Here is a 14,615-nt window from a genome sequence, read left to right on the forward strand (position 1 = left end):
TCTTAAGAAAGTTTTCTCAAAATTTTATTTCTTTAGAAAATTTTCTCAAAATTTTATTGCTATAGAAATTTTTTGCTCAAAATTTTATTTCCAGAAGAAATTTGTGAAATTCTTATTAGGTGGGGAGGAATATTTTTCAAAATCTACCAAAACATCAGGAATTCTACCAATCTACCAAACAGAAAACAAAAAATCTACTATTTTTGGCAAAATAATACCAACTGTGGTAACCGAAAAGTGAAGGCCAAATTAAATCGAAATCACTGCTCAGTGGTAGAAAAAAATGTGCTTGTTAGCTTATAATATCATGGCAACGGATGCAACACATATTGATAAATGAGCTTGGAGTTCCAAAAAGTGCATAAGTTCACCGATGCACAAAACAAAGTTGGACAAGAAAGTGTTAAACAGTTAGACACAAAGGTGGTCATATGCAGAATTTGGTTTTCTTCGATGAGAAGCAGTCCCAAATGTAGTAGTTTGTGAATAAATAAAATGATCGGCGTTACTTTCCATATGGGTCAGCTGAAAATGTATACCTTTGGCTAACCACAACCCGGTTGGTGAATTGTAATGCTGTCGGTCGAGGTAATGGCTTGCTTTCTCTCGTATTCATCGACCGTTGGGCAAAAATAAATACCGAATTATCAGGAAAATGTCTTAAAGACATTCCAACAGGACACAGCACCATTGTGCTCAACACGCGACAACCAAGAATGGCTTAAATAGGTGGTTTCTCGCTTCATCTGTAGCGCGCAATGGTCACCAAATTCACCGATTCTCTACTTCTTGGACATTTATGCCTTGGGCATTTTGGAGAAATATGGGACCAGTTTACAAGGGGCTATATCAACTGATTGATCTACATGGGCCAATTTTTGCATCGTAGTTAGAGATTCTTTTGACATTACAAACCAAATTACAAATTTCCAGGATGCTACACTTAATCGGATGAAATTTGATCCTTCAATGTGCTCCGGAATTCAAATCTGGTAATCGGTTTATATGGGGACTCTGCAATGTGTAGGCCGATCCGACCTATATAAATAGTAGCAATAGTGACAAGTTTCAAGTTAGCGTGATTTCAAAAGAGGTACGGTCGGACGTCACTAGATCGACTCAGGGTATAAAAAGCTTCACATATAAGCTAGAACTTGTTGTGAGCATTTTGAATCTTTGGTTGATAGATTTTTCGAAAATCGAAAAAGTTATAATTTGGGTTTTAAAATGATATTTATTTGTATATGAAAGTCTTTGTTAATATGTCTCAATAAATGAGATCTTTATCCAAATTTTAATTTTATAGGTCCTACATTTAATATAAGAGCTCCCTAAAAATTTTATTTTTTAAAGAAACCGCATCTATGACCAGGAACCAATAACAAAATGTTCAGCTCCCATTAATTCTCTAATCTTTGGATCCAAGTATTTTTTTTTTAGAGTACGGCTCGTTTTTAGTTCTTTCTTATTGAATTCGTATCTTATCTGTAATATGTTTACCGTATCAAAGAAGGTTTTGTTCGTCTACCCACAAAATCTTTCCCTTGTGTAGAGCTCCGCAGTTACCATTGCAGCATATACTAGAATTTACATTACAACCTCGTCAAAAGAAACTAAATAGATAACAAAAGGAAGCCAATGAAAATTCCAATAATATACCAAGAACTAAAGAACCCAGGCGATGAAATCCAGCTCCAACAAAAAGAAGATCACAATAAAATAATAACACAATTGTCATTCAGCAACAAATGAGACATTCGTACTGCTTACAATAATTTTTCCTCGAGCAGCTCATTCATTATTTTATCGATGCTTTAACTTTAGAAAACAGATGAGACTTGGGCTTAGGATCGAATTGTGTTTGGCCGCAAAACAGTTTCTGCAGATGGGACAATGTTGCAGAGGATAATGAAAGCTGATGACAAAAGCAAAAAAACCAAAAAAAAAAAAATAGCGGGAAATGGAAATGGCCAATTTATGAATTTTCTTTTTCTACCATTAGCATTGTAAACGAAAGCAAGGTTCTTATTAAATATTAAATTCAGTAGGAAATCAAGTATTGCGAAGTCTATACGATTGCACAAAGGTTAAGAGGTTTCCACAATATTTTATTGTGTTTTTTCTTTCTTTTATTTATGAAACAAATTAAGTTTTTTTAGAAATCGTAATGGATTAATAGACTACAGGATTGTTGATATGAAATGTTATATTGAAAAGCTTGTCATTTTATCTTTCCACTAAGAGTTTGAAATTGATTTCGAGCCATATTTGAAGCTTTTTTATATTTAATTCAGAGAAATAAAGTGTCAGTTAATTAAAACAGTATTTATTTATATAAAAAAATATTTTGCTAACTTTAAGGAAAACTGCTTTTCTTTCAAATACATACGGCTACAACGAAGGGATGCAAATTTCAAAGACTCGTGCGCTAAATGTAATTAAATGAAATTTTTAACAAGATTATGAAATTTCTTGTAATTAAAACGTCTTTTTATACCCTGCGCCACACTGTGGAACAGGGTATTATAAGTTAGTGCATATGTTTGCAACACCCAGAAGGAGACGAGATAGACACATGGTGTCTTTGGCAATAATGCTCAGGGAGTCGATCTAGCCACGTCCGTCTGTCCGTCCGTCCGTCTGTCTGTGAACACATTTTTGTGATCAAAGTCTAGGTCGCAGTTTAAGTCCAATCGCAGTTTAAGTTCAATCGCCTTCAAATTTGGTACAGGAGAACAATTAGTACTATAGTCAAGTGTGACAAATTTGATTGAAATCGGTTCAGATTGAGATATAGCTCCCATATATAGGTTAGGTTAGGTTATGTGGCAGCCCGATGTATCAGGCTCACTTAGACTATTCAGTCCATTGTGATACCAAAGTGGTGATATTCTCTCTTATCACTGAGTGCTGCCCGATTCCATGTTAAGCTCAGTGACAAGGGACCTCCTTTTTATAGCTGAGTTCGAACGGCGTTCCACCTTGCAGTGAAACCACTTAAAGAAGTTTTGAAACCCTCAGAAATGTCACCAGCATTACTGAGGTGGGATAATCCACCGCTGAAAAACTTTTTGGTGTTCGGTCGTAGCAGGAATCGAACCCACGACCTTGTGTATGCAAGGCGGGCATGCTAACCATTGCACCACGGTGGCTCCCATATATATCTTTCGCCCGATATGGACTTATATGGCCCCAGAAATCAGCGTTTTAGCTCAATTTGCACCCAAAAAAAAGGGGCTCTAATGCCAACTGAACTTTATTTTAGTTCATGAAGATTAGTTGATTTTAGTTAAAATTTGCACAATGAGTAAATGTTCCTTATTTGAATAATTTTTATACCCTCCATCATAGGATGGGGGTATATTAACTTTGTCATTCCGTTTGTAACACATCGAAATATTGCTCTAAGACCTCATAAAGTATATATATTCTGGGTCATGGTGAAATTCTGAGGCGATCTAAGCATGTCCGTCCGTCCGTCTGTTGAAATCACGCTAACTTCCGAACGAAAAAAGCTATTGACTTAAAACTTGGCACAAGTAGTTGTTATCGATGTAGGTCAGATGGTATTGAAAATGGGCCTTATCGGTCCACTTTTACGTATAGCCCCCATATAAAGGGGCCCTCAGATTTGGCTTGTGGAGCCTCTAACAGAAGCATATTTCATCCGATCCGGCTGAAATTTGGTATATGGTGTTGGTATATGGTTTCTAACAACCATGCAAAAATTGGTCCACATCGGTCCATAATTATATATAGCCCCCATATAGACCGATCTCCAGATTTGGCTTGCGAAGCCTCAAAGAGAAGCAAATTGCATCCGATCCGGCTGAAATTTGGTACATGGTATTGGTATATGGTCTCTAACAGCCATGAAAAAATTGGTCCACATCGGTTCATAATTATATATACCCCCCATATAAACCGATCCCCAGATTTGGCTTGCGAAGTCTCCAAGAGAAGCAAATTTCATCCAATCCGGTTGTAATTTGGTACATCGTATTGGTATATGGTCTCTAACAACCGTGCAAAAATTGGTCCACATCGGTTCATAATTATATATAGCCCCCATATAAACCGATCCCCTGATTTGGTTTGCGAAGTCTCCAAGAGAAGCAAATTTCATCCAATCCGCTTGTAATTTGGAACATGGTGTTAGTATATGATCTTTAACAACCGTGCCAGAATTGGTCCATATCGGTCCATAATTATATATAGCCTCCATATAAAACGTTCTCCAGATTTGACCTCCGGAGCCTCTTGGAGGTGCAAAATTCATCCGATCCGGTTCAAATTAGGAACGTGGTGTTAGTATATGGTCGCTAACAACCATACCAAAATTGGTCCAATCACACAAAAATTGGTCCATATCGGTTCATAATCATGGTTGCCACTAGAGCCAACAATAATCTACCAAAATTTTATTTCTATAGAAAATTTTGTCAAAATTTTATTTCTAGAGAAAATTTTGTTAAAATTTTATTCGGTTCATAATAAAATTTTCATCATCGTCAAAATTTTATTTCTATATAAAAATTTTGTCAACATTTTATTTCTATAGAAAATTTTGTTCAAATTTTATTCGGTTCATAATCATGGTTGCCACTCGAGCCAAAAATAATCTACCAAGATTTTATTTCTATAGAAAATGTTGTCAAAAGTTTATTTCTATAGAAAATTTTGTTAAAATTTTATTTCTGTAGAAATTTTTGTCAAAATTTTCTTTCTATAGAAAATTTTGTCAAAATTTTTATTTCTATAGAAAATTTTGTGAAAATTTTATTTCTATAGAAAATTTTGTCAAAATTTTATGTCTACTTTGTCAAACTGAATTATATACGTATTGGATCGATCTTTTTTGATTCAATATATACCACGTATGGACTTACATACAAGATGGTGTTAGGAGGTTTCAAGATACCTTGCCATCGGCAAGCCTTACCGCAACTTAAGTAATTCGATTCTGGATGGCAGAGTTTAGAAGAAGTTTCTACGCAATCCATGATGGAGGGTACATAAGCTTCGGCCTGGCCGAACTTACGGCCGTATATACTTGTTTTTGCTAACTTTAATGACGTGAACTAAAAATAAGAAAACAAGTTGTATACAAATATAGTGCACAATTTTACCAAAAAATAAAAAAGTTCATATTTTCCTCAAATGACAGAAGTTTGCTAAAATTGAGTTCATAAGTCTCTCAAATGAATAAATTTTACTAAAATTGTACCTGTCTTGAACTTCCTACGGCGCTAAAGACATTTTAAAAATCTTTAAATACAATTTTTTCTCTCAACATATGAAATTTTCTTAAATTACAGAAAAAAAATAATTATTTAAAATAATTTTTCTTCAATTTGACAAAAAAAAGTATTAACTTATTTGTAACATGTTGCAATTAGAAAACTATTTTAGTTAAAATTTTCTAAAATAAACCTACATTTTCATCCACGGGGGGTTCACTTTTTTTGGGTGTGGTTGAAATTTTGCACTAGTAATACAACTAGTAGTGTAGTCAAGTGTGCTAAATTTTATTGAAATAGACCTATATTTTAAGTCTATAGAATATAAATTTTGTTCATATGGAGTCAGCTTTAAATGTATGTATTTGGGACAAAAACTTTTATATATAACACATTTGACCGATTTGATATATGTAGTATCGAAAATGTGGATCTACAAAGTGGTGCAGGGTATAATATAGTCGGCCCCGCCCGAATTTAGACTTTCCTTACGTGTTTTGAAAGAAATTTGTCCTTAATACTTTCATACCCTAATCTTATCTTTCATATTACAAAGATCAAGTCGGAAAAAAGTTTACTTGGCTTACTAAGTTTATTCAAAGAGTTTAACTTACTCCTAAGCGTTTTGCTTTTGATTCTGAGCCAAAGATGCTACTTTTTGTTTATGGAGATATCTAGCTTCAAATCTGAACTCTATAATATCAAAATTAGCTTACAGATCTCGTTGATTGAATTATGATTCTCTGCAACATATTAGCACAGCTATCCATTTCCATAATTATATATAGCCCCATATAAAGCGATCCCCATATGTGGCTTGCGGAACCTCTTGGAGGAACAAATTTCATAGGATCCCTCTGTACTAGATGTTAGTAAATGTCTTCTACTAATCATGCAAAAATTGGTCCATATCGCTTTATAATATATAGCCATCATATCAATCGACCATCAAATATAACTTCTGAACACAGAAAAAAAAATTTCACGGAAATTTTTCCAATTAAAGACTTAATTGAGTTTTAAAAAATATTTAACTAAAAATTTAATCGATTCCCCAAAATTTTTTAATTGAAACAAAAGTCAATCACAACAAGTATATACGGCCGTAAGTTCGGCCAGGCCGAACCTTATGTTCCCTCCACCATGGATTGCATAGAATTTTGTTCTAAAGACTGTCATCCACAATCGAATTATTTGTGTTGCGGTAACACTTGCCAATGGCAAGGTATTTTAAAACTTCTTAAAACATTCTTCTAAATTGTAAATTAGTCCAATTGTCGTGACTCACGAAAATTTTAGTGATTCGTGCGTGAGCGTGAGTCACGAAAATAATATCTTCGTGAGTGTGCGTGAGTAACGAATTACACTCACGAAAATATTCCTGCTCACCAACATAAAACGCTTAAGAGTTAAATTCAATTACAATTTTAGTGACACCTGGGATGTTAAGAGTTTAATAACACTCTCGATTGTAATAATGCTCATGTTTTCAGGTAAATTATTCATAAAATTATTCGTAAGTCATGATTTTTTTTTTCGTGATTCACAGTATTTTTCCTGAGTCACGACGTTTTTGTGCGTGAGTACAAATTTTCTTTTCGTGAGTGTGCGTGAGCGTGAGTCCTACCAAAAAATATCGGACGTGAGTGTGCGTGAGTATGATTTTTCAGTCGTGAGTGTGCGTGAGCGTGAGTAAACTATTACTCACATGCACACCTCTAGTATATATTAAACAAAACAAGTATAAACGGCCGTAAGTTCGGCCAGGCCGAATCTTATGTACCCTCCACCATGGATTGCGTAGAAACTTCTACGAAAGACTGTCATCCACAATCGAATTACTTGGGTTGTGGTATCTTAAATCGTTTTCTAAATTGTGAGTTAGTCCATACATTAGACAAAAAAAAAATATGTGTAAGTAAGTCTACAAATAATTACGAATCGATATGGACTTTTGCACGGTACGTAGGGAGCCAGAATTGAAGTATGGGGGTCGCTTATATGGGGGCTATATACAATTATTGATATGGACCAATTTTTGTGTGATTGGGGATCGATTTATCTGAGGGCTATATATAACTATAGACCGATATGGTCCTAGTTAGGCATGGCTGTTAACGGCCATATACTAGCACACTTTCAACTGACTCGGATGAAATTTGCTCCTCCAAGAGGCTCCAAAACCAAATCTCGGGATCGGTTTATATGGGGGCTATATATAATTGTGGACTGATATGGACCACTTTTGGCATGGTTGTTAAATATCATATACTACCACCACGTACAAAATTTCAACCAGATCGGATGAATTTTGCTTCTCCAAAAGGCACCGGAGGTCAAATCTGGGGATCGGTTTATATGGGTGCTATATATAATTATGGACTGACATGAACCAATTCCTGCATGGTTGTTGGATACCATATACTAACATCACGTACCAAATTTCAACCGAATCGGATGAATTTTGCATTTCCAAGGGGCTCCGGAGGTCAAAACGGGGGATCGGTTTATATGGGGGCTATATATAATTATGGACCGATATCGACCAATTTTTGCATGGGAGTTTGAGGCTATATACTAACACCATGTACCAAATTTCAGCCGAATCGGATGAAATTTGCTTCTCTTAGAGGCCTCGCAAGCCAAATCGGGGGATCGGTTTATATGGGGGCTATATATAATTATAGACCGATGTGGACCAATTTTTGCATGGTTGTTAGAGACCATATACTAACACCATGTACCAAATTTCAGCCAGATCGGATGAAATTTGCTTCTCTTAGAGGCCTCGCAAGCCAAATCGGGGGATCGGTTTATATGGGGGCTATATATAATTATGGACCGATGTGGACCAATTTTTGCATGGTTGTTAGAGACCATATACTAACACCATGTACCAAATTTCAGCCGGATCGGATGAAATTTGCTTCTCTTAGAGGCCTCGCAAGCCAAATCGGGGGATCGGCTTATATGGGGGCTATATATAATTATGGACCGATGTGGACCAATTTTTGCATGGTTGTTAGAGACCTTATACTAACACCATGTACCAAATTTCAGCCGGATCGGATGAAATTTGCTTCTCTTAGTGGCCTCGCAAGCCAAATCGGGGGATCGGTTTATATGGGGGCTATATATAATTATGGACCGATGTGGACCAATTTTTGCATGGTTGTTAGAGACCATATACTAACACCATGTACCAAATTTCAGCCGGATCGGATGAAATTTGCTTCTCTTAGAGGCCTCGCAAGCCAAATTTGGGGGTCCGTTTATATGGGGGCTATATATAATTATGGTCCGATGTGGACCAATTTTAGCATGGTTGTTAGAGACCATATACTAACACCATGTACCAAATTTCAGCCGGATCGGATGAAATTTGCTTTCCTTAGAGGCCTCGCAAGCCAAATTTGGGGGTCCGTTTATATGGGGGCTATACGTAAAAGTGGACCGATATGGCCCATTTGCAATACCATCCGACCTACATCAATAACAACTACTTGTGCCAAGTTTCAAGTCGATAGCTTGTTTCGTTCGGAAGTTAGCGTGATTTCAACAGACGGACGGACGGACGGACATGCTCAGATCGATACGAATTTCACCACGACCCAGAATATATATACTTTATGGGGTCTTAGAGCAATATTTGGATGTGTTACAAACGGAATGACAAAGTTAATATACCCCCCATCCTATGGTGAGGGTGTAAAAAACAATAAATTATTTTTATGTTAACCTGATATCAATGTAGACTAGTTTATACAATAAATATTTAAAAAAAAAAATTAATCACCATAAACACAAAAGCTATAATAAATACATAATAAAATAAAAACGTGCATTGAATAATATTTAGTAATTAAAAGGAGAGAAATTTTTTATCTTTTTCATGTAAGAACTCATGCAAAGATAACTGAGTATAACAAGATTAAGCATTGTGCTCTTATAAAGAGAAAACGAATGTCAAGGTGTAGAGGGCTATGAGAAAAAAAATTTTATTTGTCAATTTTTTCCAAGGCAGCTCTGCCCAGGAATAAATTAAAACAGCAATATTCACATAAAACCATAATAAATATTCGCTTTACCATACACATACGTTTTATTTTAATGTTCTATAATCGTTTTGGTATTGCTTTTGTGGTTTTTAATTCAGAAATTTATGAAAAACACAAATGTTATGATATTTTCGGAAGCAAACGGCAGTACATTTGAGAGACACGTCGACGCAAACTTTATGATATTTTGTTGGCAGAGTCCTCTGGTGCTTCAGTTTTGCAATGACAAGACTGCGTCTTCTTCTAATTTGTCTATGACTCATGTAATAAAGAAAGTTGCTACGTCAAAATTCAATTTTTCAGTATTTGAAATTTCGAAAGGCATATTTTCCAAAAGTCAAAAAATTATTTTTATTTAATTTGAAAAGTCAAACTTATTGAATGGGGAAAAATAACATAGATTTTGCAGAGGCAAAAGTTAAGTTTTTTTGTTTTGCTTATCATCAGTGGCACCAAAGTTTTTCACTCGCGACAAAAGTAACAACTGCACTGAAAAAAATAGTGTCGTGAGGCCAAAGATTTCAAGTCCTTAAAATACGCATGTGATTTTTTTCTTAGCATAGAAGACGTCCTTCTCCTATATACAGTTTTTATACCCACCACCATAGAATGGTGACGGGGATATAATAAGTTTGTTATTCCGTTTGTAACACATCGAAATATAGATTTCAGACTATATAAAGTATATATATTCTTGATCAGGGAGAAATTCTAAGACGATATAACGATGTCCGTCCGTCTGTCTGTCTGGCTATCTGTCTGTGTGTTGTAATCACGCTACAGTCTTCAATAATGGAGCAACCGTACTGAAATTTTACACAAACTCGTCTTTTGTCTGCAGGCAAGTCATGTTCGGAGATGGGCTATATCGGTCCAGTTTTTGATAAAGTCCCCATATAAACCGACCTCCCGATTTGGGGTGTGGGGCTCATAGAAATCGTAGTTTTTATCCAATCTGCCTGAAATTTGAAATCTAGAAGTATTTTATGACCATAAAGAGGAGTGCCAAAAATGGTGAGTATCGGCCCATATTTTGGTATAGCCCCCATATAGACCGATTTCCCGATTTTACTTCTTGGGCTTCTAGAATCCGAAATTTTTATCGAATTTGTCTGAAATTGGAAATCTAGAGGTATTTTCGGGTCATAAAGAGGTGTGCCAAAAATGGTGAGTATCGGTCCATATTTTGGTATAGCCCCCATATAGACCGATCTCCCGATTTTACTTCTTGGGCTTACAGAAACCGCAGTTTTTATCCAATTTACCTGAAATTGGAAATCGATAAGTACTATAGAACCGTAATGAGGTGTTCCAAAAAATGGTGAGCATCGGCCCATGTTTTGGTATGTTTCCCATATAAACCGACCTCCCGATTTGGGTCTTGGGCTTCTATAAACTGTATTTATTACCTGATTTGCCTGAAATTGAAAATCTAGAGGTACTTGAGGACCATCAGAAGGTGTGCCGAAAATGGTCCGTATCGTTCCATGTTTTGGTATAGCTCTTATATAGACCGATCTCCCGATTTTACATCTTGGGTTTATAGAATCCGTAGTTTATATACAATTTGCCTGAAATTAGAAATTTATAGGTATTTTAGGACCATAAAGAGGTGTGTTACAAATGGTGAGTATCGGTCCATGTTTTGGTATACCCCCATATAGACCGATATCCAGATTTTACTTCTTGGGATTCTAGAATCCGAAGTTTTTATCCAATTTGCCTGAAATTGGAAATCTAGGGGTATTTTCGGGCCATAAAGGGGTGTGCCGAAAATGGTGAGTATCGTTCCATATTTTTGTATAGCCCCCATAAGAACGATCTCCCGATTTAACTCCTTGGGTTTCTAGAAACCGTAGTTTTTATCCGATTTGCCTGAAATTGTAAATATTCTGGTATTTTAGGCTCACAAAAACGGGTATCGGTTTTAGTTTTTATCGGTCCATTTGGTAAGGCCTCCATATCGACCGATTTCACTCTTGGAGGTATAGAAGGCGCACTGATCATGGAAATTGCTTGAAACTCAATGTAAAATTTGAGTTTCAAGATTTTACTTCTCGGGTGAAAATCTACAGATTTAAGATTTCAAATCAAGACGTTATTTTATAATTTTCTTGCACACTTACAAGAGATGTTAATGATTCCTCTAAAACTCAAACAAAAATGGTTCTTATAAATCCAGAATCTGATATAGTCCTCATAGGTGAAATCTTTAAATGTATCTTCGGGAAGTGTCCTCAAGTCCTCATGCCCTCCTGAAATTTCAAAGGAAACCCTAGTATTTGGTTCATGGTGGTGGGTATTTAAGATTCGGCCCGGCCGAACTTACTGCTGTATATACTTGTTTTTTTATTAAAAAGTCGATAAACTTGTCAATGAAGTCGGTTAAGTCGGTGAAAACAATGAATCCACAAGGAAGGACAATTGATGTTAGTTTTAGAAAATGTATAAGCCATATAGGGTTCAATTTTTTATTGTACTAGTATTGTGGCACAACGTTAACACTGATTACAATTCCTATAATCTGGATCATAGTTTCTTCCAGCTAAAACAAAACGTGAAGTTAACATTTTCTTAGAATAAATCCTCTTCTAAAGCTTAAACTGGGCCGTATTCAACAATTCAAAACCAAACATCGGTATACATGAGTTTTTGTTCACTCCCAACTCCTTGTGAAAGTCCCCTAAGACCGCCCCTCAACCTTTCACAATAACAAACAATAAAGAGAAAAAAACAACAAAAGTAATAAATACGAAAAGCATAACTAATATGTTGACATATTATTCCTATTTCACAGTTGTTTGCATAAAAATTAATTTCACTAAAAAACATTTTCATATGCAAAGTTTATTTTTTCTTTCTCTCTCTATCTATATTTGTCCATTTGACCATGTACGCCTTTTAATGTCCTCAGCGTATGCGTTTATTCACCAACGCAAAAAAAAAAAAACAAAAACAAATAAATTTGGACAATAACATTCTCGCCATTCCTTAACAAACTTTTTTCCTGACCCTTCCCCAATCCCAAAAAAAAAAAGATTTCGGTAAAAAAAAGATAAATGCTTTATTAGCGTCAACACTTAACACTAAATATAGCCCTCTTAGCTCTAAATTCCACTTCTTTTGGATAGTCTCGAGGCGTTGTTTCATGAAATGACCCTTTCTAAATGCCGGAGGAGGGGTATATGGAGAAAACAGGAACAAGGGAAAGGCTCCATAGTAGCCACTATTAAGAGGACATACAACATTAAAAATATCATAAATAAATATGACGCTAAGACAAACCAAGCAACCATCTAGCTTAGCTAACCATATAGGTCGTGATGGGGAGGGAATAGGAAGCTGGTAAGGGAATGTATGAACCTTTTCATGGTAAATCGGAAAACGTAGTAAACGAAAATAGTGTTGGGAAAATATATAAAAATTTCAGACACGTCGGAAATAATATCTAGAAGCCCAAGAAATCAAATCGACATTATGGCCTATATAGAGAGTATACCAAAACATGGACCGATATACGCCTTAATCAGTATACGTATTTATGAACCCAAAATTCCTCACGATTTCCAATTTTATACACTTCAAAATAAAGTTTGCCGTGCCTAAAAGTCTAATAATTCAAATTCAAACTTATAAGCCTCAAGATGTCCTATTTCAGGCAAATCTGATAGGGAGTTGAATCAGGAGATCGGTGTATATCCATCTAATGCGAACCTCAAAATTTTTTATTTCAGCCAAATTGGATAAAAATTGTGGGGTCTAGAAGTCCAAGAACCCAGCAAAAAAAGAGCTTCCAAAAAAGTAGTTTGGATCCCCAATCTGTGATCCGGAAGTAGTACAAACTTGGATCATCTCCAATGAATTTTACATGGGCTTGTCATAGGATGGAAGTACTCCCTTTTTGGATCCTTTGCATTGCTTTAGAAGTTGTGCCGTGGAAGTTAATTTGAATGAAGAGATTTAAAAAGCGAAAAAAAAATTTTTTTTTCAACCAATTTCACTTTTTTTTTCATCCATATGTTTTATTACACTATTATTTTCATATTATCTAATTTTTACAATTTGAAAAACTTTTTCGCTCCGACCAGGGATTGAACCTGGGTTTACTGGCACCATAACAGAACGCCTTAGCACACTCAGCCACAAACGCCATTGGACATAAAGCGTCGAAAGGTCAATTCAAATGTTTGTGATATGATCGTAATACGACACCTAGGAATAACATTCTAATTGCTTCTCGAGATGTTCTTTATTAGTATGAACGAACAAATAAGAAACGTAGGTTCAAATCTCACCAGCAGCAATTTGTTTATCAAATATTTTTTTATGTTATGTATCGTTTTTACTTTTTATTTTCGGCATATATTTTCGTATAAATATATTTTTTTCTATTAAAATCAATAAAAAAAATTAAAACTTCTCGTAATTTGCAAACCCTTCTCAAAAGAACTTCCATGGAAGCGAAAAAGTCAAACGGCACAGGTTCAAATCCCAGCGGGGATGATTTTTTTTTATTATTATTTTTTTACTTTTTTATGGATTTTCTATTTTTTTTTTTAATTTTTTATTAGTTTTCTATTATTTTATAAAATTTAATTGTCCAAAATTTGCACTTAAAATAGCCTGATTGCGTTCTTTCTAATACTTGTCCACAAGGACTGCACCGGAAGTAGAAAAAAATCATTGGGGGATCCCAAGATGCGCTTTAGTAGAAATGTTTGTGGACTTGTCCAAAAGGACTGCATCGGAAGTTGGAAAAACTCGATGGGGGATTCTGGGATGGGCTTTAAAAGAAATGTTTGTGGAACAACTTCCAATTCTTTTTGCTGGGAAGAGATAACACGAGTTCTATCCATTGTGCGCCGTCCAGACTATAAGTTTCTCCGGACGACCGTGCTCGTGTCAAACATTTCCCGGATGTTGGCCACACTATAAGTTATGTCGGACGGCATAATCTATACAATAAATGTGCTATCGATATATGTGATCGATAGCACATTTATCGATTACTTAGTCATCGCCGACAATTCCTAGCAATTGGCCACACTGTAAGATTCTTTTCAAACACAGACATTCCGTCCAGATAAAATTATAGTCTGGCTCCCCTAATGGACAGAACTATCAAAACATGGACCCATAAAAATCAAATTCAAAACAGTGGTTTGTGTACCTATGCTATCTGGCATATCGGATATAAATTGCGGTGTCAAGAAGTCCAAGAAGTCAAAATGATACATCGGGCATATACCAAAAAAGAGACTAATATAATCCATATTAGATACCTCGATTTACCCATAAATTTACAATTTCCGGCACA

This window comes from Haematobia irritans, chromosome 5 (assembly GCF_050003625.1).
Source record: "Haematobia irritans isolate KBUSLIRL chromosome 5, ASM5000362v1, whole genome shotgun sequence".
NCBI lineage: Eukaryota > Metazoa > Arthropoda > Insecta > Diptera > Muscidae > Haematobia > Haematobia irritans.